Source organism: Orcinus orca, chromosome 12 (assembly GCF_937001465.1).
Source record: "Orcinus orca chromosome 12, mOrcOrc1.1, whole genome shotgun sequence".
In the NCBI taxonomy this organism is placed as follows: Eukaryota; Metazoa; Chordata; class Mammalia; order Artiodactyla; family Delphinidae; genus Orcinus; species Orcinus orca.
Window position 1 is genome coordinate 75,245,307 of NC_064570.1, and position 24,731 is coordinate 75,270,037.

General features: G+C 38.4%; 1 protein-coding gene and 1 pseudogene across 1 annotated transcript in view; one reads left to right on the forward strand and one right to left on the reverse strand.

Moving 5' to 3' along the window:
• The window catches only part of LOC117201434 (E3 ubiquitin-protein ligase RNF166-like), a 516,864-nt gene that overhangs the window by 59,768 nt on the left and 432,365 nt on the right, over nucleotides 1–24,731 (forward strand). The window lies entirely within an intron of this gene.
• LOC101285262 (transmembrane protein 41B-like) lies at nucleotides 14,641–16,998 on the reverse strand (annotated as a pseudogene).

The window sequence follows — 24,731 nt, forward strand, 5'->3', positions numbered from 1 at the left end:
CATATTTGTTGTCGCCTACCAGCAATAATGACACTTCCCGGAAATTCCCTTCCTTGGGCTTTATAGCCTCAGGAAGAGTGACAAAAAAATTACACCAAGAGGTATAGGCATACCTCATTTTATTGTGCTTTGCTTTATTGCACTTCGCAGACACTGTGTCTTAAAATTGAAGGTATGCGGCAACCCTTCATTGAGCAACTCTATTGGCACAATTTTTCCAATAGCACTTGCTCACTTCGTGTCTCTGTGTCACATTTTGGTGATTATCGCAATGTTTCAGACTTTTTCATTATTATTTTATTTGTTATGGCCCTCTGTGATCAGTGACCTTTGATGTTACTATTGTAATTGTTTTGGGGTGCCATGAACCATGCCCATATAAGATGACGAACTTAATCGATAAATGTGTGTGTTCTGACTGCTCCATTGACCAGCTGTTCCCCCATATCTCTCTCTCTTCTTGGGCCTCTCTGTTCCCTGAGACACACAATATTGAAGTTAGGCCAATTTATAAACGTATAATGGCCTCTAAGTGTTCACGTGAAAAGAGGAGTTTCACAACTCTCACTTTAAATCAAAAGCTAGAAGTGATTAAGCCTAGTGAGGAGGACATGTTGAAAGCCAGGATAGGCTGAAATCTAGGCCTCTTGTCCCAAAGAGTTAGCCAAGCTGTGAATGCAAAGGAGAAGTTCTTAAGGGAAATTAAAAGTGCTACTCCAGTGAACACATGAATGATAAGAAAGTGAAATAGCGATATTGCTGATATGGAGGAAGTTTTAATGGTCTAGATGGAAGATCAAACCAGCCACAACATTTCCTTAAGCCAAAAGCTAATCCAGAGCAAGGCCATAACTCTCTTCAATTCTGTGAAGGCTGAGAGAGGTGAAGAAGCTGCAGAAGAAAAGTTTGAAGCTAACAGAGGTTGGTTCATGAGGTTTAAAGAAACAAGCTATCTCCTTAACATAAAAGTGCAAGGTGACACAGCAAGTGCTAATGTAGAAGCTGCAGCAAGTTATCCAGAAGATCTATCTAAGATAATTCATGAATGTGGCTACACTAAACAACATTTTCAATGCAGATGAAACAGTCTTCTACTGGAAGAAGATGTCATATAGAATTTTCATAGCTATAGAGGAGAAGTTAATGTCCGGCTTCAAAGCTTCAAAGGACAGCCTCTCTTGTTAGGGTCAAATGAAGCTGATGACTAAGTTGAAGCCAATGCTCTCTTTTCTTTTTCTGTTTTCTTAAAAAATTTTTTAATTATTGAAGTATAGTTGATTTACAATGTTTCAGGTGTACAACAAAGTGATTCATTTATACATATATACATCCATTCTTTTTCCGATTATTTTCCATTATAGGTTATTATAAGATATCAAGTATAGTTCCTTGTGCTATATGGTAGAACCTTGTTGTTAGTCTATCTTATATATAGTAGTCTGTATCTATTAATACCAAATTCTAAATTTATCCCACCCCCCTCCCTTTCCCCTTTGGTATCCATAAGTTTGTTTTCTATGTCTGTGGGTCTATTTCTGTTTTGTAAATAAGTTCATTTGTATCATCTTTTTTTTAGATTCCACATATAAGTGATATCATATGATATTTGTCTTTCTCTGTTTGACTTACTTCATTTAGTATGATAATCTCTAGGTCCATCTATGTTGCTGCAAATGGCATTATTTCATTCTTTTTTATGGCTGAGTAATATTCCATTGTGTATATACATATACCACATCTTCTTTATCCATTTATCTGTCGATGGACATTTAGGTTGCTTCCATGTCTTGGCTATTGTAAATAGTGCTACTATGAACATTAGGGTGTATGTATCTTTTTGAGTTAGAGTTTTCTCTGGATATATGTCCAGGAGTGGGATTGCTGGATCATATGGTAACTCTATTTTTTAGTTTTTTAAGGAACCTCCATACTCTTCTCCATAATGGCTGCACCAATTGACATTCCCACCAGTAGAGTAGGAGGGTTCTCTTTTCTCCACACCCTCTCCAGCATTTATTTGTAGACTTTTTGATGATGGCCATTGTGATTAGCATGAAGTGATATACCTCATTGTAGTTTTGACTTGCATTTCTCTAATAATTAGTGATGTCGAGCATCTTTTCATGTGCCTGTTGACTATATGGATGTCTCCTTTGGAGAAATGTCTGTTTAGGTCTTCTGCCCTTTTTTTTTAATTTATTTTTTTGCGGTACGTGGGCCTCTCACTGCTGTGGCCTCTCCCATTGCGGAGCACAGGCTCCGGACATGCAGGCTCAGCAGCCATGGCTCACGGGCCCAGCCACTCCGCGGCATATGGGATCCTCCCGGACTGGGGCACGAACCCGTTTTCCCCTGCATCGGCAGGCGGACTCCCAACCACTGCACCACCAGGGAAGCCCCTTCTGCCCTTTTTTGATTGCATTGTTTGTTTTTTTGATATTGAGCTATATGAGCTGTTTGTATATTTTGGAAATTAATCCCTTGTTGGTTACATCTTTTGCAAATATTTTCTCCTGTTCTGTACGCTGTCTTTTCGTTTTGTTTATGGTTTCCTTTGCTGTGCAAATGCTATTAAGTTTAATTAGTTAAGGGCTAATGCAGCTGGTGACTTTAAGTTGAAGCCAGTGCTCATCTACCATTCCACAAATCCTAGGGTCCTTAAGAATTATGCTAAATCTACTCTACCTGTGCTCTATAAGTGGAACAACAAAGCCTGGATGATAGTACATCTGCTTGCAACATAGTTTACTGAATACTTTAAGCCTGATGTTGAGACCTGCTGCTCAGAAAAAAAATATTCCTTTCAAAATATTACTGCTCATTGACAGTGCACCTGTTCACCCAAGAACTCTGAAGGAGATGTGCAATGAGATTAATGTTCTTTTCCTGCCTGCTAATAGCCCACGCGTCAGGGTGTAATTCTGACTTTCAAGTCTTGTCATTTAAGAAATACATTTTTTGATGCCATAGCTGTCATAGATAGTGATTCCTCTGATGGATCCAGGCAAAGTAAGTTGAAAACTTTCTGGAAAGTATTCACCATTCTGCATGCCATTAAGACTATTCATGATTCATGGGAAGAGGTCAAAATACCAACTTTAAAAGCCATTTGAAAGAAGCTGATTTCAACCCTCATGGATGACTTTGAGAGTTTAAGGCTTCAGTGGAGGAAGTAACTGCAGATGTGGTGGAAGCAGCAAGAGAACTACTATTAAAAGTGTAGCCTGAGGATGTGACTGAATTTCTGCAGTCTCATGATAAAACTTGAATGGTTGAGGAGCTGCTTCTTATGGGTGAGCAAAGAAAGTGGTCTCTTGAGACACAATCTGTTCCTGGTGAAGATGCTGTGAAGATTGTTGAAATGACAAAAAAGGATTTAGAATATTATATAAACTTAGTTAATAAAGCAGTGGCAGGGTTTGAGAGAATTGACTCTGATTTTGAAAGAAGTTCTACTATGGGGAAAATGCTATCAAAAAGCATTGCATGCTACAGAGAAATTGTTCTCCAAAGAAAGAGTCCATCGATGTGGCAAATGCTGCAGCCATTCCACTTCGGTGACCACCACCATGCTTCGTCAGCAGCCATCAACATCAAGGCAAGACCCTCCACCACAAAAAAGATTACCACTCGCTGAAGGCTCAGATGATGCTTCACATTTTTTAGCAATAAAGTATTTTTAAATTAAGGTATGTACATTGTTTTTTTAGACATAATGCCATTGCACACTCAATAGACTATCATGTGGTGTAAACGTAACTTTTACATGCACTGGGAAACCAAAAAATTTATGTGGCTCGCTTTATTACGGTGGTCTGGAGCCAAATGTGCAATATCTCTGAGGTGTGCCTGTAATTTTAAAAGGCTATTTTAGAATGAGGTCATTTTTATGTGTTCTTTTAGATACCTAACACACAATGTAGGTCTAATAAATAGTACATAATCACCTCTAGGGAAAAATTGCATTTTAGATATTCGTTTTCTCTGCCACAGAACAGAACGTGAAACTAAAGCAAGAAAGACAAGGATTTATACAGCAGTCCCAGCTGTACACTTAACATGGTGCTGGAGTATTATGATAAATGTCTTCTGTTTTGCGGGAGATCAAAACAGTCCTATCAGAGATCATTTTCAGACTTTTAGCAGTATTCTATTTCAGCTCTGTTTTTAAGAGTGTACGTGCTGTTATATGGATGATTATGGAGAAGCAGAAAAAATGAGGTTTAAAATCCCAGAGGATTAGACTTTGGTAGCTTATTAAATCAATAGCACCCGGAAGACTGTACATAAAATGATTTCCATACGTAAAACCTGTTGTTTTGTACAAGGTGGAACACATCTGGTGAGGAGCAGACCTACCTGTTACCTCTGGATGGACGTAGCTACCTAATGTGTGGGGCCTTGTGCAAAACAAAAATGCAGAGTCCTTTGGAAGAGTTACAGCAGAGCATGACACCAGGTCTGCAGGGCTCTGTGTGACTGAATAGGTCTCATGCCCATGAAGCCAGCCCTTCCTCTGGCTGTGCTTGCTCAGGGTGCCAGGGAAGTGTTCTAATCCTCCAAGTGTTACTCATCTTTCTCCCTGTTTCACTAATGATGCCCATCAGTCTATCTTGTGTACTTATATCCTCTCCCTGGTAAGATACCATTGCCCCTAAGGTATCAGTCACTATAACCTCCATGGGTATGAGTTTTGTAGATGCTTACAGTTGAGAGCAGGTTTTATATATGGTAAGATGGAGAGAAACTAGGAGTGGGAGAGAGAGGAAGTGTGGGAGGCCACAAGAGGCTGCCTGGGCATGGCATGAGGATCTTGAGTACATGTGGAAGGAGGTACCCTGTTGAGGGGGATCCCTGAAATGGCCTAGTAGGAATGGAGTGAAGAAAAAATGTTTTTATATTCACTGTTTTACATGGATTTTATGTTAGGTCCTTTTCAGATTGAGAAGGTGAGTTTGGGTGTCTGTATGCATATGGTAGGTGGTTGTAAACTGCAGGGATTAAAGATGAAAGGAAATCCTCCTTTAGCTACAGATTCTGGGTTCTTCTTTTATGCTTCAACAGAACCTATAGCAGTTTGCTCACTCTCATGCCTAGCAACTCCAAAGATGGTTCCTGGGAAAAGCTTGCACCCTGCCTTACAATACACCCTACTCATTACTTCAAAGCAGACGTTGGATGTTTTTAATGTGGGAAAACAGGGAATGACCTCAAATTTTGTAGTGAAGCATCAGTTATCCATACACCTGTGGGATGTACAAATCATGTTGATCTTTTCTGTTAACATATAGAAAGACAGAATATCAGCTACCTGTTATCACTATAATGCTATATAACAAGCAACCCAAAACATCCCAGTATTTTGCAACAATAAGCATTTATTTAACGCACGAATCTGTGATTTCCCTGGCCTGGGCTGGGCTTCGCAGGGCTTACTCATGTGTCTGTTGCAAGCTACGCAGGGCAATTAGGCAGCTCTGCTGTGTTTGGTTAGTTTTGCCCCCGTGACGGGGCGTTAGCAGACTGCTGGTTGGTATGGATATTCTTATCCCAGTGGCTAACTTGGCTTGATTCCACGTGTCTACTGTCCTCTAGTAGACTAACCTGGATATTTTTTCACGGCAATGGCAGAGGAAAGAGGTGGGCAGAGTCATAAAAGTACTTTTTCACGCTTATGCCTGTGTCACGTCTGTTAACATCCCATTGGCTCAAGCAAGTTGCAAGGCCAGCCTAGATTCAAATGGTAAGGAAATTCATTCTTCCTTTTTAGGGAGCAAAACTGTAAAGGCACATGGCAAACGATGTGGATAAAGAGAGTGAAGAATTGAAATCATTTATGCAATCAATTTACCACAGTTGCTAATTTGGGCACTTACCAGTTAAACTAATAGTCTATCAAAAGTCTTGCCAAGACTATTAATATTTAGAGTAAAAGAACATGCTAAGTTTTTTTTTTTCCTTTGTATTTTTTAAGGTTTACCTTCGAATCAAGTTGGGTCACTCAGAAATATTATACCTGTACACCAGTTTTAAATACATTGTCTCTTAGGCCCAATCCACCATTCTGTGCCCTGCTTTGTGAAACTGTGGTTGAACCCTGTAAACATTTCTCCTTTGACAGCTGCCTTGATGCTAATCTGTCAATACAAGATGCTAGAAGGACCCTATTGAAGTGATGGTGACAAAAAGACCCTCCCTTTCCAGGCTCCAGTACTCAATCCATTGTATTCATCGTGGAACTCAGTGGGTCAGCCTGTAGATGGCCCGTGGGACTGGCCTCAGGGGCCCTCGTGGACTGGCTCCTGCCTCCCACCTAATGGCTGTTTCTGTGGCAACTCTGGCCACATCCTCAGGTATCTACCTCCTTACCTGGCTGGGACATTTGTACGGACCAGATTCCTCCCCCGTGATGTGGTAGCTCTACCCTCTTCAAAGTCCTTAGTTCTTCATTGCCTCCTTGCTTGCATCTCCTCAGCCTAGTAGTTTCTTTTCTGCAAGTGCTATATCTGAATCCCTTAAACCAGAGGTTGGCAAACTCTGATCAGTTGGCAAACTCTGAACAAAATAAGGGGATGTCTACTTATCAAATTAGTTAAAAATTCAGAGTTAGGATAATAGCTAATTATGGGAAAGCTGTGGGGAGGCAAGTACTCTAATGCAAGGCTGTCACGAGTGTGCTGACTTTGGGAGGTCAGTATGAAATATATTATATGTAATTATATATGCAGTATGTAATGAAGCCCTTACAATGTGCATATACTCCTTAGCTCAGAAATTCATAAAATAATGAGGATGTTTGAAGACTTACATACAGGTCTGTTTATTGCAGTTCTACAAAAACTGGAAAAGCTTTAAATATCCAACAGTTGGGACTGGCTGAATAAATTGTAGCATATCTATGAATTAGACTACTTATGCTCATGTTTGAGAATTATATTTATTAACATGGAAAAATAGTCCTAATGTGTTTTAATTCTTGTGCTTGTAACAAAATATATTTTACAATATTTACAAAGCTGGGATTGGAGAGATTTTGCTGTCTTCCTCCATTTCTTCATGAGTTTTTCAGGTTTAAATATTTTTTAAGCTCCCTGTTATCCAGTATTAAGTGATGTCAATCCCTCTATCAGTAGGTCACCCAGTGAAACCCTACCTTTTCTTATTGTTAAGAAGGCTTTTCATCTTCTCCAACTCAATATGTGGTCTTTATTTAATATTTGTTTATATCCATTGTACTGGTCCTGCTCATGGGGTAGAATCCCAGGTATCTCCTTGGCATTGAGTTATCGTTAAAGCCTGGCTTTGGTGTTTTGGGAAAGATGCTAAACATCAATGGATACCAAGAGCTCACAAGAAGATAGAGGTGATGGTCAAACACAAGCATCTTCAAATTGGGGATGAAGTTTCCTGACTTCTTTCATTTCTCCTGATAAAGATCCCACCCCTGTTATATAATATAAAATACAGAGTTATAGGGGTGGAGGTGGTATGGACAAGACTTGGGAAGATTGGGAAATATTATTCTGTGGGAGGTGGTTTCTTGAGATACATGTATGTCATGGTCAAAAACCACATCCCTTGAGATTGGCTGGTGGTGTCACTGTCTGCCTTCTGAGGCCTCTGTAGTATCTCCTAGTCTTCCTCACCTCAGCCACTACAGAAGCCACACCTACTAAGGGGGAGAGATCCAGTGTGGGTGATGGTGTATACTATCTAAAGGCCGAAGAGGCCTCTTTTAAGTGATAGAATTATGGATTTTTTTCCTTTGTGTTTTAAAATTTTTCTACCATAAATGGGTAGTGTTTGTGTAAGTGTTAATAATAATAAAAGTAATAAAAAGGTATTTGGGGTTAAAAAAAAGCCTCCATTCAAAGGAATATATCTGAGGTAGAATTTCATGCCTTCTGAATTGCCTGTCTTCCTTCCAAAAATCACAGTGCTTAACTGACTACCTTTCCCATCTATGGACAAGGACAGAGTTTATGAGTATGAAAGGCAGAACAGTATGCAGTCCTGAAAAATCTTGTTTATCCTTGAACTGTCAGGGACACAGTAATGCTCAATTCTAGGGGTCACTACTCACATGTCTTTCACGTGAGCAATGCCCCATTGGGAAATGTAGAGCTGCTGTGCTCTCCCGTATATTAATTTACTTCTAAATTATTTATTTAATCTGTCGAGAAGAAGAAGAAGACCTAGGGGACATTCTAGATTGCTTCATAGTTTAATGGGTTAAAACAGTTTCTCTAAGAGCTATATTAACTTTGACAATTGACTAACTGTCCAAATAGAACAATTTAGTTCTCTAAACCATTTTTCAATTCTTGAAGAAGGTCAGGGTCATTTATTTGATTTCTTACAAACTGGGACTCCTGGTATTAAGTTAGGGGAGGCTCATTAAAATAAATTGATTTAGAATTGTTTAAAGTTTTTGATATGTGTGGTTGGCTCTAGTGTCTTCTAGGTATTGGATTAAATATTTTAAATGGAAAATTTTGGTTTTAGTCTGTAGGGTATATAGTGGACATATCTTTGGACAAAGCAAGATTAATTAAAATACTGTTGTTATATTTTTTCAATTCTAATCCTTGGAGTTTTGAGAGTGAAAATGTGTATGACTTCCTTATCAGAAAGCCACAACTTGTTACAAGTCTGAGTCTCACTGCTTCTAATTTCTTTGTGTCTCATATTGACATTAATCTGCTCACACAGAGAGAAGGCTGGCTGGCACTGTGGAAGGAACCCTGGCATGGAGCCCTAAGATTCCTGTTTTATTATCTGTAAAATGAGAACAATGATATCTGTTTCTCTGACCCTCATTCTTTTGCTTCCCTCTTTCCCTTTTAAGGACCCTTGTGATTACACTGGGTCCAACTGGATGGGTAATCCAGGATAATCTTTCTATTTTTACATCAGCTAATTAGTAACTTTACTTCCCTCTGCAATCTTAATTCCCCTTTGCCATGTAAACGGACATATTCACAGGTTCTGGGGATTAAGGTGGACACTTCGGGAGAGCATTATTCTGCCTACTGCATTCAAACTGCTTTATCTACCGATCTGAGGTTCTAGAATCATGTGAAGAGGCAACAGCTTCACAGAGACAGTCTCCCATAATTTCGTGAGGTCAATCAAATTCATATAATAAAATCTTTCTCTCTTTCTCTCTCTGTCTACACACACAAACACACGCACATGCACACGCACATACAGATACACATCTCCTAGGGGCTCTGTTTCTTAGATTAAGCCCTGATTGATGTAGAACCCTTTATATATTCTTAATACCAGTCCTTAGTCAGATATGTTTTGGAAACATTTTTTTGCCCCCAGTCTGATTGTCTTTCCATTTTCATAATGATGTTTTTAGATAACAACAGTTTTTTTTAATCTCGGTGAAGTAAAATTTATTGGCCAGTGATTTTTTTGGTCTGGTCTAAGAAATCTGTGTATCAAAGTCATGAAGATATTATCCTACCTTTTTTCAACATGGTATAAGCTACTGGTCAAAGTTTTTTTTTAAATGGATTTTCAGTTGTTCCAATACCATTTATTAAAATGACCTTTCTTTCTTCATTGGATTGCTTTAGTATCTTTGTTTGTTTGGGCTTTTTTGGTTTGTCTGTTTTGGCTGTGCCATGTGGCATGAGGGATCTTAGTTCCCCGACCAGGGATTGAAACTGTGCCTCCTGCAGTGCAAGCGTGGAGCCTTACCCACTGGGCCACCAGGGAAGTCCCGCTTTAGTATCTTTGTTGGAATTAATTGACTATATCCACATGGGTTTATGGCTGAACTCTATTCTGTTCCATTGATTTGCTTGTTTACCCTTAGGTCAAGATCACACTGTAATGACTACTATAACTCTATAGTAAACCTTGAAATCTGGGAGTGTAAATCTCATAACTTTGTGTTTTTAGAAACTGTTTTGGCTATTCTAGATTCTTTGAATTTCCATATGAATTTCAGAACGAGTTTGTTAATTTCTTTAAAAAAATCCTCCTGAGATTTTGATTGGACCTGACTTTGATATGCAGATCAATTTAGGGAAGTATTGGTGTCTTACTAATGTTGCTATGCTATAAACATATAAACATGTATCTCCATTTATTTGGGGTTTTTCTTAAATATTCTCAGGAAATGGTTTTTAGTTTTCAGTGTAGAACTTTCACACATCTGTTATTAAATTTATTCTTAAGTATTTTAAAGCTACTGTCAATAGTATTTTAAAATATTTTCTAATTGTTTGTTGCTAGTACATATAAATGCAATTTATTGTTGTATACTGACCTTGAATCCAACAATCTTGTTAAATTCATTTGTTCTAATTTTTAAAAATAGATTCCTAGATAAAATCCAAAACACTGACAACACCAAATACTGGCAAGGATATGGAGCAACAGAAAAACTCATTCATTGCTGGTGAGAATGCAAAATGTACAGCCTCTTTGGAAGACAGTTTGGCAGTTCTTTACAAAGCTAAATATAGGCCTACCATATGATCCAGCAATTGTGCTTCTAAGTGTTTACCCTCAAGCCTGCACATGCATGTCAGTAGCTTTCTTTAGAACTGCCAAAAACTGAAAGCAGCCAAAATAGACTCCAACAGATTAATGGATGAACGAACTGTGGTACATCCATACAATGGAACATTATTTAGCAATACAAAGAAATGAGCTATCACCCATGAAAAGACATATAGGAAATGTAAATTCATATTGCTGAGTGAAAGAAGTCAATCTGAATAGGCTGTGTTTTCTGTGATTATGACTATGTGACATTCTGGAAAAAGCCAAGCTATGGAGACAGTAGAAAGATCAGTGGTTGCCAGGGGTCTGTGAGAGGAAAGGGGCATGTGCCATGCAGACCTCAGCAATGTGATGGCAGCGGGTGGCCGGGGGAAGGGGTGAGGGTGGAATGGTGGCCATGAGGTGGAGGGAGGCGGCTCATTAACCTCTGACCGGAAGTAATAGAGTCTCAGGCCTCGTGGTATATAGCTGTTGCAGCTTAATTTTGAACTATAGAGGCTGTGGTTTTAGCAGTGTGTTTGGGCCAAGTGGAGCCTTGTGAGATGACAGCAAGCCCCAGAAGGTTTAGGAGGTAGGTGCAGCTGATGCAAAGGAGGAGATTTTTTCCCCTTTCAGTATATAGGACTTTTAGATATTAAGGCCTAGAAAAATCATGTGATGCTTGTTCTGTAAAAGTCTACAGGTCAGGACTTAAAACTACAACTAAGTTTCACGAGTGGCTTAGAGCACTGATATGTGTATTTCTAGCAGCCTGAGGTAGGTGGAGAAGAGAGGTGACTTCAAATCTGTTCCTCTTTATGTTGTTTTCAAGTCATTCTGGGCCAAGGGAGGATCATGCAGAGAGACTGACTGTGTTGTGTGTGCCTTGTTGACAGTCTTGTAGGGGATATTCTTCCTATCACATGGCCTCAGTCGACTCTGGGTTTGTTAGTTACATAAACCCTGATCATTAGTTTAGAATTTAACACAAATTGTAGCTTCATCCATAAGTGTGGGATTAAGTAATAAAGAAATAAGTAACATCAACGTTTCTGGTTCTTAAGAAGATGATGAATGAGCCAGGGTGGTTGGCTCCCTCCCCCAAATCAACCTTGGAGAAACTACAAAATCAAGAGGTAAAAATGAATTCAAGGAACTAAAAACAATGAAACCCCATGAAGAAATCCTTGTGAGACTGAAGTCTCTGTTCACTTACTATGTATATAGAAGGTAGATGGCTGCAGCCCAGGGTGGAGGGTGTTAGTAAAAGGATTTGTTGGAGGAACACAGTGGATAAGATAAACAATAGAAATCTGTGGAGGGTGATTATACAGCTTAAACAAATGTGGGGAGATAGATTCCATAGGCCTACCTGGTTTCATACCCTGAGGCAGAGGCTATAGCACTGGACTCAAGGCTCCTGGTCACAAGAGTGTAGTAAACACAGGGCTCAAAGGGGAAATGGAAATGAAGAGGTTTTGAATGTACAAGAAAGTTACCTCAGATAAGACCCGGTGACTAAGGCTGACACCACTGTAAATTTATAAATTTTGCAAGAACACAGTAATATCTCAAATGCCAGTTCTCTGAGAAACAGGTGGATTTTCTCTCCAGGTATAGTAAACATAATGTCATTATTATTATGAGAATTAAATGCAAAGATGCAACTAAAGTGCTTAGCCCAGCGCTAGGAAAACAGGGCTCAACAAATATTAGCTGTCACTTAAAATTATTTTCAAGTTTAATCTGTGGGGTAGCGTACTCCGTGAGTGGTCAACTGAACTCACTTGATAAAACCTCTATTTTGCCAGTGTTTTTCTTCAATATGACTCTCAAAAGAAAAAGTCTTATTATAAGGCAAGAAGAAATATGATACCTATGAAAATGATATATTCTTGTAGAAAAATCTATGAACCTACAAGCAGAAGTACCCAGGAAATCCTTTTGGGATTTGGACATAAATGATACTGTTGGAGAGTAGCAGAGACTGCTTGGGCAAATGAACGTGTGTGATGTATTCTTGAAATAGATCGCAGAAATTGCACAGAGGCAAGAGATAATGAAGGCAGATCTTTTCCTTATCTGGACATCTATTAGTTGGCTTATTTAGTTAAAATCAGACACTACTTTGACAATTCATTTTTGAAGGTATAAAAGTGATAAAGTGAATTGCTTTGCTGGGCCTAATTCTGGCCAACAAGGAGCTATTTGCTGGTAAAATGGAAGTGATTGAAACCTTAGGATAAAGCAGCTTTTTATTATGACAATTTAAAAAACTACAGAAAAGTGAGTGATTAAACAAACATCCATGTACTTATCACCTGAATTTAATAATTATTCACATATTGCCTAGGGATCAGTTCCTTCTCTGGGTTTCTAATACTGCCAAATGCCAATATGGAAAACATTAAGTTAGCAATAATAGTTTGATAAGTCAAAAATAAAGGAATGGAGCTATTTATCAGGATAGTACCTCTTCTTGATATTATGCTACACCTAGTATTCATTTTGCAATTCTTTTGCCCATTATGAGTGAATTCCTTTCTGAGTTTTTCATGAGTAATCTTCATGTCTGTAATTTCCCCCTTTGAAAAAAGTGGGTGGTCATTCATTCTCAGTGGGATGCACTATTTTTCAATATAGGGAAAAGAACATTTCAATGAAATACTTTGGATCTGAGAATTCCATACAGAGAAAAGTGAAGCAATCGATGGTTTGACTTTTATTGATATGGAAAGTAATGATTCTGAGAAATATCTGTCTATATACAGTGCAATGGTAGGGTGACTTCTACTTCAAAATAATCTTGAATTTGTAAATAAAATAGTATTTCACCTTTATATGATACTATTCCTTCCAAGAGCTCAAAATTTTTTCAAATTTATTTCTCCATTTATTTTCATCATAGCTCTGTGATGTAGATAAGAAGGGATAAATATAACTTAATGATTAATATTCTGAAGGGAAAATGTATTTTGGGGATATTTTATTTGAAATTCAAGAGAATATATCTTATTGTTTCTTACCAAGAATTGTAAAGACCATAAAATATATTGAAACATATAAATATATGTTTATAGTGTAGGTATCCCTTTTTTTCTTGAAAACTTATATATTGATGCTTGTAACCCATAGGGTAGAAAAATGAAACACATAAAAATACTGTATGCTTTGTTTAATGACTGTAGATGATATATGTCACTATACCTCTGAAAGCCAAGCATTTGTCTATCATAAATCCTGGAAGCATAAAATCAGCTTAAATATATGCCTTGGTAAGAGTAGTAGAGAGGGAAGAATGTTAGCAGGCTTGAGGAAGTCCTGTTAGATACTAACAAGAAAGATCATTAAAGCTGTTTCAGACAATACTCTTAATAGTTTCTGACAATTCGAACCCTGTGCATGTAATTCTCATTGAAATGTGTTTGAAATCATATCTTTCACTGAAGGATATACACTAAAGTATTATTAGGTGTAGTCTATTCTTATAGGGATTATAGGTAATTTTATTTCCCTATTTATATTTTCTAGTTATTTATTCCTTATTTTTTTACAATAACATTAAGAAAGAGAAGAAATACGTTATTTTTAAAGTTTTTCAGTACAATTTATTCTTCCTACATTTTAATTTACATTTATTAAGTATCTTAGAAATATTACACTCAAAGTAATAGAGCTCCAGAGAGAGGCCATTAACTAAGAGGGGAACAGTCTCAGTGTGCCAACTTCCTAGTTAGCCTGCTCGCCTCCCCACTACACATATTTGCCTTCTGGTGGTTATTACTATGTAATTATCTTCAAGATGTGGCTGAAACTTGAATCTACATCTGGCGTCAGGCCAAGTCTGTGAATCCATGAATATAGGCCACCAAATGCATTTCGGGTACAGCCTGCTGAAGGTTCTTTATATATACATAATGGAATAAATAGTGAGGCTGCTCCTGAGTCCAAACTCTTATTTTTAAAAGTCTGATAAAAATTTACTGAATTACATTTTATACAGTAATATTTAGTGAGCTTTGTCCAAAAAGGCTATGTTTTAAGTTTGTTTGTAAAAATAACAAAAGCTTTATCACTCAGTCTCCGGTCAATAAGAAAGGAAGAAAACCTGGCTAGAAATAACAATAAATAATTTCACACAAAAGGCCAGGTGATATAAAAATAGTATATTAATTAATATATTTTCTTTGTATTTACAATAAATCAATTTGTTAATACTGTGATAGAGAAAATAATCAGTCTACATTATGTAGTAGAAACAGGCTTTGAGACTGATCAGACCTCTCACAATAAAAACATACAAGGATTCTTCCACAGCTAAAGTACTTTTCAACATGACAGTGTTGGGTGAAGGTAAAACTGACAGAGTACTTTACTTTATGTCCTAGAATCAAGGAATCGAGGATATTACCAACCATTAAGCAAGCAGCAAAAAGCTGTTTAGTTTTTCCGGGACTATTTAAATATAGTAGTTACCATATGAGAATTTAATTTTACTTTGAGATATAAAAAGTAAAAACCCTAAATAGGGAAACTGCACTAATCAAAAGCAGCCCCAAACAAAAAAGCCATCAACAGAAATGAAACAAGGCATTCTTACATATCATGCATAAGAAGGATAATTATATAATACATGCTTTAATGACCAGACTAATAATAATAAATGAGGTAAATTTTACAGTCATTGGAACAAATAAACTATATTCAACCACTTAAGTGTTGTACCGACACTGCTTTTGTTTCAAAATATAAAGGAATCTAATTAATCTAACATCTAAAAACTGCATACTTTGAATGTTTGCTTTTTTGATCCCCTTTTGAGATAGTAAAGGGGTACTGTGTAACAAAATATTATCTGAATATTAATTATCAACACCAATATGATACAATTATCATGTAATTGCCATTCTGTATATGCACAGTGGAAATATTTTGAAAGCTAGGAAACAGATGAAAACAGACTGGTCAGAATTTTAAATTTCAGACTAATCCATGATAATCTAGAACAGAAGAAGACAAAAATAAAATTCACTAAATAGATATAACTTGATATCTTTTCCAAATTCAGTAGTCCACTAAGATGCAACTTCTAAATAAGTCTATTACCTCAAAGGCAAAAAGGAAGAAAATGTAAATCTCTTTTGAGCTTTAGTTTTCAAGTTTATGCTCTGAAAGAAGGCCAACAACAGTCAGAACAGCAATATTGTATCTTTGCTTTTGAATTTTGTATTTGTTCTATTTTAGTTATAGTGTGGAGTAGAGAGAAAAATATTAAATTATCAAGTAAAGGGTAAGTATTTCTGGCCAGTTCATGAAATATATTGGGCTCATCAGTTGGCTCAAGAATTTCCTACTATGCTGCTACATTTATTATCTATGGCCTTGGAATAGTAATTTAGGAGATGTCTATCATAACTACTGACGGCACTCTTCATGGTATACCAATTTCCATTTTTACTTCTCTCCTTTGCCACTTAAATGCATTATTTTAACCACCCGATAGGAAATTTTATTTTACAAATTCCTGTTTCATTTACTGAAGAAGTGATTTTAACACATAAATCTGCCAATCCTGAGAGATGATGATGATGATGATGATAGGAAAACTAAAACCCAGAGGATTATTCACTCAAATTTCTGCTTTAGTTTTTTTTGGAAGATCGCTGGCAGAATAGAAAGAAGAGCCAAAATCATTAGAACAAATACTGAGTTCCAGGAAACGGCTTCCCCTGCTGTTGTAAGCTGGTACAGTGTTGTTCCTGCCTTAATTGCTACAAAAGAGGGAGATGCAACACCTCCAAAAGTGCCAGTAAAAAGAACTTTCAATGGCACGTTTATCACAGGAGACATGAATAAACCAATTAGGCAGAAATGGTGTTATTCTCAAAAATATAATGTAGTTAATGAGATGTTCTCTGTGACGTTCAACCTACCGTGACCATTTTACTGCTTTCTCAGTTAGGTATTTATATACAACCGGCCTCCCGACTAAAGAGGAGAGCATATAGCAGAATGAGGCACCGAGTCCAGAACACAAACAAACAAGAAATAAGGCTAGTGGAAAGGGATAAAGAAACCCTGAGAGTGTATTGAGAAATACAGAGCCCGGAATAGCAAATATTCGCAAGAAAATATATGTAGCAAAATAAGCTACAAGTACTTGTACATAAAAGGTGTCCTTATATTTGGATAAAACATTTCCTAGAACCTTGGCATCATCCATATCTCTGGGAACCTTCATATTCACTCCTTCTTCACTACGCTGAGGAAAATTTTTATATACCAAAAACATAACAAAAGCTGCAGAAAAGAAAATGGACACCAATATAAAGAAGCGACATCCTTGCTGACCCAGCTTCTGCACAGGCTTTCTCCTTCAGGTGGTCTCCGCTGCCTGGCGCCGAGGGACCCCGCGGCCCCGCTGCCTTGTCCCCCGAGGGGTCGTATGGAGCGCCCCGCGTGCGATCTTTCGTCGCCTCTGCCTTTCGCCATGGCTGCTGCAGGGAAGGTGGAGGAAGCGGGGTGATGCTGCGGCCCTGTAACAGCAAGCACGCGGCAGGCTCCTTACCACGCCCAGGGGCCAGAGCCGCAGCTGCTTTCAGGACGACTGCCTCACCGGAGACGACCTCAGGCCCGCGAGCACAGTCGAAATACATGTTTTTAAAAAGAAATAATGTCTTTGTGAACGCTTAGAAATTTAATTGTAAGAGGAATCCAACCCCAAACACGGCATCAGAGAAAATAAAGATTCTTCACTGTAGTTTTGTTATCGCCCTCAAAATTCTTGTGTGTTTAATGACTTAGGATTCTGATCCATCAATCATTTTTGTTAAGCACTCTCTAGGCTATTAACACCTCAACACATATTGTGGAGCCAAAAAAGAAGGATGATAAATCATGGAACTTTCTTGTAATGAGCACAGGATCATTCTTTTTAGAGAAAACACACATACGAAAAAGTAGAGAACAATCAAGTGCTAAACTGTCTCACTGAGAGTGCAGAGAATGGAGAGATCAGGTGGGAGCAGCCTGAGATTTTATGAAAGAGGAGATTTGAGCTTGGCTTTGAAGGAAGTGTGATTAAGGAGCCTTGAAAGTCAGGACATAGAGGAACTGATTTTATTCATCATCAGTCTTGACTGGGAAAATTATGGGGGAAATTCTGTCTTAGGAGAATTAGTTTGAATATTCTCCGTTGAATAGGGGGCAAGACTTGGGGAAGAGTAGTAGAGGAGACTGGTTGTCCCTGATTTCTAGTCTCTCTCTCTATAGCAGGAGAACCCTGGGATTTTTTTTAGCTGGGCACATGGCCATCCATTTCCCAGCTTTCTTGCCACTGAACCATGGCCACGTCATTATGTTCCAGCCTGGAAGTTGTGAGGGAAAATGATATGTGATACTTCTAAAGACATGTCCTTAAGGGAAGGGGCTGTACTGTTTATCCCTCCTTCTTCTATCCTGCTGCTGCTCTATGGGAGAGGGAAACTATCTTCTATCTTTTTAAAGGTATGTTAGCTCAGGTTTGTATTTCATGCAGCTGAACATATACCCTAACTAATAAAATTTGATGTGTGAAAGTAGAGTACTATATGTAACAGAAACTTAACTAGGTGCATTTATTTGATAGTTTCAAGGATACAGACATTGCAGAATGTAAAAGGGGGTCACATTTTTTATGGTGTGGCAAAACAGTGGCAAATGTACCTCTGACACTTGGATGGGTAGATTATGGGCCAAGTGAGCCAATAACTCCAGCGGAAATGGGGGGGGGGCGGAAAATAAATGTCTGTTGGCTGCTTCTGACCTCTTTTAAAAGGCCTGGCAACAAAGAGGAGAGCTCAGGCTAGAACTAGCTGGTTTGCAAGTAGAAATGGAGGGAAATACAACTTTGATGAAGGACTTGGTGCCTGAGGCAATCTCAGATGACTGGGGTTCTGGTGATTTGGGGCCTCACAGGGCTGAAGAAGTAAACTGATTCTGTAATACAAATTCAAGCAATTATAGAACTGTCAGTTTTAGCAGGAGATAGGAATAGGGCCACAAACATTTTCAAGTACCCCTGTTAGACTATGGGAACCAGTCTGGCTGTGAAGATGAGATTAAGTGTGTTGCCTTGTCCCCAAGTCTCAGCTGGCTTCCAGTAGCTGCCACTGCTCTAGGCAGGGTACAGAGGTTGTAAGTGAAATGTCAGTCCTCAAGTCTTGAAGCAATTTTTTGATGAAATCTTTGGCTGAGTTCATCCCTTGAAAACTAAAAGACTAGAATCCTAGTAAGTTTTTGAGGGAATGTTATTACCAAATGATCCACATGTCAGGGCTGCAAAAGCCTGTGATTTTTTTTTTAACCTCTAAAGCAACTTGCAAATCTTCAAACCTGCATTGGTGGGAAGTAGGTTGTGAAAGCTATGTAGCCTCACTTCAGAAGTGTCTAAGGAGGATAACGGACAAGAAAGAAACCCCTAGAAGGCCAAACCAGAGGCCTGTGAGAAAAATGGACAAGCAGACAGAAGAACTGAGGCCTTCTAGATTGGCTAATGGAGACACTTATGAGCTCTGGGAATTTGTACAATATAGGCTCACTTTTTTTTTCAAATTTAAGATTTGTTTTTTAAAGTATACATATCATATAAAACTTTTATCTCATGAAAATATGCCCCATATTAAATAATTTTTAAGATACATAATTACTTATGGGTAATGTTTTCAATCTAGTTTATCCATTATCATAGTCCCTGAACCTGCCTTTGTTTCCTCTCCTAAGGCTCAGTGCAGAATATAACTTCCCCCATGAGGAGGGGCAAGAAATCAAGGATACTAGGAAGACCAGTCTCAGTTATCACTGATGATGCCAAGAGGCACTTAACACCATGACCATGTTATTTAAACGTAAATTAGAAGATAAGCTATATGAGTGAACTTCATGAAGTTTTTCATGTAAAGTGTATTTTATGTCATCAAAGATATTTGATAATTGGGTAGCTTTTATTGTGATTATCCTGTACCTCCCCTACCACTGAGTATATTGGGTAAGACAACTGCTTTTGTTTTTTTTGGTAAATAACTAGACCACATCTGGACCTGATATAAAGGAGGGCATATCACTGAAAAACAAACAAACAACAAAACCTGGATTTTGAGCTGATGCAGTAATTGGACACAGCCTTGAGGTGGTGTCCTTTGAGGTCTAGGTGAGTGTGTTGCATATATTGGAAGAAGTATACTATGCCAGTCAGGTCTCCTTTTAAGAGAGTTTCTCAAGCAAGAGGTGCAGTCAACAGCAGCACCTTTGAGATCCACCAAACTCTTGGAGCAGAGGACACGCTCTCCCTCACTCTCTGGGTGACTCTAGCCAGTGACTGAGCATGGTGGGGTTGCAGGTGTGGCCATTGCTGCCCAACATGAAACTCATGCAAAGGGCAATTTTTGCTTTGTAACTTCCTGTGGGGCTGGCTAAGAGTTTTTCGAGTGGTACCATAGTCTGGGCTCTTCCTATCCAAGCCTCCTTCTTTTTTCCTTTCCTTTCACAGCCATCAGACCTACACTGAGCACTGAAAGCTTTTTGTGCCTACTCCTACACCCTCTCCCCTTTGTCTTTCACAGGCTTCTCTACCCAAAACATCTCTTGCCCTTCTAACTCTGCCTTGACCACTGTTTCCCGGAGGGCCAGAGCCAACACAGGCGCATATACATGTTCGTTCACTGTAGAGTCAAGTAACAGCCAGTATTACATGTCCTTGTCTGTGGGATACAAGTTATTACTACTCCGCCACTCAATGGAGAATGTTCTTCGTATCACGTTAAATAGATTTTCCTTTTTACACTTCAAGTGCCTTTGTTTTATCCTCAAGTTTTTCCAAACTCCCATCCATATTATTTATTCTATATATTCTCAAAATTTCCCTGAGTCTTTCCATCCCAACCCTCTGTCTCCTGGCTCCCGTCTCTACGAGGACTCTCTAGGACAGCTAGAGTGTGGCCATCACTTTGCTTCACTGCTCTCTTGAGTTGGGAATGACTATTTTGAGGGGGGGGGGGCATGGCCTTCTTTCTTTGTTTTGATGGTATACTTTCCTATTTTCTTAAAATACATTTTCATGCCTAAGAAAGATTGCATTTAAGGTAAACTTCCGGGTCCTCGCATGTTTGAAAACGTCTTTACTCTGACCTCATGAATGATTATTATGTTGGCTTTAGAAGTCTGGGGTAAAAATCATTTTCCCTGGGAATTTTTAAGGCCTTCCTGTATTGCCTTTCCACATCCTGTGTTCTGATGAGGTGGCTAATATCTTTGATTTTCACTCCCTTGTCTTTTCTCCTGGGTAGCTTTTTGGATCATTTCTTTATACTCAGAGCTATGACATTTTACCAGGACGTGTCTAATCCTGGGTGCAGAATGAGTCCTTTTGGTCTAAAGACTGACTTAATCTTCAAGGAAATTATCAATTAGTGCTTCTGTGATAATTTTTCCCTCAATTTTGTTTTCTCTTTCTGGAATTCTTACTTGGATGTAAGATGTCTTGAAATAATCTTTCGAATCTGTCATCTTTTCTTCCATGTTTCAGTCTCCTTGTATTGCAATCGGGGAGAGTTCTTTAGATTTATTGTCTAACTTTTCTATTGAATTTTTATTTGGGAATCAAATTTTAATTTCCAAAAGTTTTCTTGTTATCTGATACTGTCTTGTACATACTGTCTTGTAGTTATTTATGAATGCAGTATCTTTTTAAAAAGTTAATATTTTCGGGGGAAATACATTATACATTCAAGAGTATTATTATGTACTTTAAATATATAACAAAATGAATCCCCATGTACCTATCACTCCAGGTAAGAAAGGAAACAGCAGCACTATAGAAGCCCCTGTGTTCTCTTCTTTAATCACATTCCCTTCCTTCCAGAGGTAGTTCCTGCACTGAAGGTTGTGTTAATCATTCCTTTTCTTTTGAAAATAGTTTTATCATCTATGTATGTATTCCTAAGCATTGATTATTTAGCTTTGCCTGTTTCTTAACTTTATAAACGGATTTCCACTGCATGTTTTTCTTTATGAATTGTTTCTCTTGATTTTGGGATTGCTTATTTACCAACAACTTCCATTCTCTGTTCTTTGCAGTTGACAGTTTATATCTTTTAAAGAAAGCATTATTATCATTTTAATGAAACTTCAGCAGGGGAAGGAGGTAAATGTGTACGCTTAGTCTGTCATATTAAACTAGAAGCCTAGAGGAGATTTCTTTTTAATAGCATGTGAATCATGCTATTTTAGTAATTCATACTTGTTCTTATTGGCATGTTAGCATATATACGTTTATTATATGTGATATATATGAAAGTAACAGTTTAAAAATATTTTATCACTGAAAGATGTGAAGTAAATGCTCTGAAGGAGGTAGTGGGATGTAACAGGGCTTGGGATCAATCAAACCAGAGTTAAAATTCCTATTCCACCACCTTTTAGTTGAGAGATATTGGGCAAACCACTTAGCTTCTAAAACTCCCAATTTCTCCTTTTGTAAATGGGAATAAAAATACCTACTTGGAGACTGGGATTGACATGTATACACTACTATGTATAAAATAGATAACTAATGAGAACGTACTGTATAGCACAGGAAACTCTACTCAGTCCTCTGTGGTGACCTAAATGGGAAGGAAATCTTAAAAAAGAGGGGCTATATGTATACGTATAACTGATTCACTTTGCTGTACAGCAGAAACGAACACAACATTGTAAAGCAACTATATTTCAATAAAAATTAAATAAAAATACCTACCCCAAAGTGTTGTTTGATAATTAGATGAGGTAGCGTACGTGAAGGATTTAACCTAGTGCTCAACATAAAGTAAATACTCAATAAACAAAGTTCCTGTTCTTCCCTCTCATTAAAGAAAAGTGAAGCTTTTCTGTCCTAAGAAATCTCGTAAGCAGGGCTAGTTTTATGTCCTGTGCAGTCACACCAGGCTCTGTGCTCAGAAGGACCCACGTTTGGTTTAATGCTTTACTGTCCCTGTCTTGAAATTATTAATAATTTTATCTTTGAGCTTATGTTATGTAAGTGAAGCCTGGGGCGACGGAGCATGTGTATGAGCAGAAGAGGTAAATTTAATATGTTGTCCACCTTTTCTTACCACTCCATTCACATAAACTGCTCACAGTGCTCTCTGAGCACAGAATTCCAGCAAATGCGTGATGCATGGGAGTTTAGTGAGACTCAAACAAACATAAGGGAAATTTTATGTCTATGACTCAGTTGGGGTGACGACAGCCCTGAGAACACACTTTTTTTTTTTTTTTAAATTTTTTGGCTGCGTTGGGTCTTTGTTGCAGCATGTGGGATCTTTTTGTTGTGGCACGTGGGCTCTTTGTTGTGGCGCGTGGGCTTCTCTCTAGTTGTGGCGTGTGAGTTTTCTCTCTCTAGTTGTGGCATGCAGACTCCAGAGTGGGTGGGCTCTGTTCTTTGCCGCACGCAGGCTCTCTAGTTGAGGCACGCGGGCTCAGTAGTTGTGGTGTGCGGGCTTAGTTGCCCTGAGGCATGTGGGCTCTCAGTTCCCCCACCAGGGATTGAACCTCTGTCCCCTGCATTGGAAGGCAGATTCTTTACCACTGGACCACCAGGGAAGTCCTGACAACACACTTTTTTGAACTAGAATTTGTTTTGAATGCCAAAGGAAGGTAATGGTTGGGAATTCCCTGGTGGTTCAGTGGCTAGGACTCTGTGCTTCCACTGCAGGGGGCTGGGTTTGATCCCTGGTTGGGGAACCAAGATCCCGCAAGCCACGTGGTGTGGCCAAAATAAATAAATAAATAAATAAAAAGGCAATGGCATTCTAAGAAATAGAAATGTCTGTGGAAACCTCTATTGGCTGGCCCTCTGCTAGCTAAGTCCTTATGCTAGAAGTGATAATATAGAAATGGACAGTTATTTTTCTTTCAGTCCTTCTTTACTTACTAGTAAACCAAATGTAGAGAGTGTTGGTAGAATGTGCTGGTACCAAGAAATGAAATAAAAACAGTTGAGTTAGTTTTGTTCAGCGTTTCTACGTCTCTGCGAGAATGAAGTACATATGCATGTATGAGCTATGAAACATGAATTATGTAATTTCAATGATTCTGCAACCAGTTAAGTCCTCTTGTGTTTAAAAACTGTTATTGCATAATATAAATATGAAGAGTAAAACTCATAATAATTAAAAAAATAAAATTTAAATAATAATTCAATTTATTAATTTATAATAATAATAAAAATTTTAATTTTTGTTAACTTAGATGACATTAAGTAGCAAATAAAAAACACTGTAACTAGTCAAAAGAAAGACTATGGAAGAAAGGAAAAAGCTTTACAATTTAGTAACTTCAACAGCAATTTTATCCCCAGTATTTTGAAAAAGGAACTTGTGCTTTCATTTTACACTAGGCCTTACAAATTTTGTCATCAGCTCTGCTCACAAGAACATTTACTGACTTTCAAAGCCTGCTCTTTTTTAAAATTTTTATTTATTTTTAATTTTTTGGCTGCATCAGGTCTTTGTGGCATGGGGGATCTTTCGTTGCGGTGTGCGGACTTCTCTCTAGTTGTGGGGTGCGGATTTTTCTCTCTCTAGTTGTGGTGCACAGGCTGCAGTGTGCGTGGGCTCTGTAGTTGTGGTGCGCAGGTTCCAGAGCGCGTGGGCTCTGTAATCTGCAGCACGTGGACTCTCTAGCTGAGGCACAAGGGCTCAGTAATGGTGGTGCGTGGGCTTAGTTGCCCCGTGGCATGTGGGATCTTAGTTCCCTGACTAGGGATTGAACCCACGTCCCCTGCGTTGGAAGGCGGATTCTTTACCACTGGACCACCAGGGAAGTCCCTTAAAGCCTGTTCTTTATCAGCACAATCTGGAAAATGATAGCTAGTAGGTTGGGTTTGCAATTTTCTTTTATGGCAGATGGAGACAATATCATAGGGTACAATCTATTCTTGCTTTAAGTAATTAACTGGTTTTGCTGAATTGGTGAGTCCAGAGCCAAATAAGCCTGCTTAAATGGGAGAAGTGGAAAAGGGAAGAGACAGTAAATCTTTCATTGGGCTTCAGTGGTTTTAGAAGAAATTAAAAAACAAGATTGTGTGGAGGAGGTGCCAAACGTGAATGCTTTGGGGGCTATTTGACTCCCTTATGAAAAGGTTGTGTGTGAATGTGCTTACAAGGATCTAGAATCCAGCATCACTCCAGGCTTCTGCCACTGTCCCG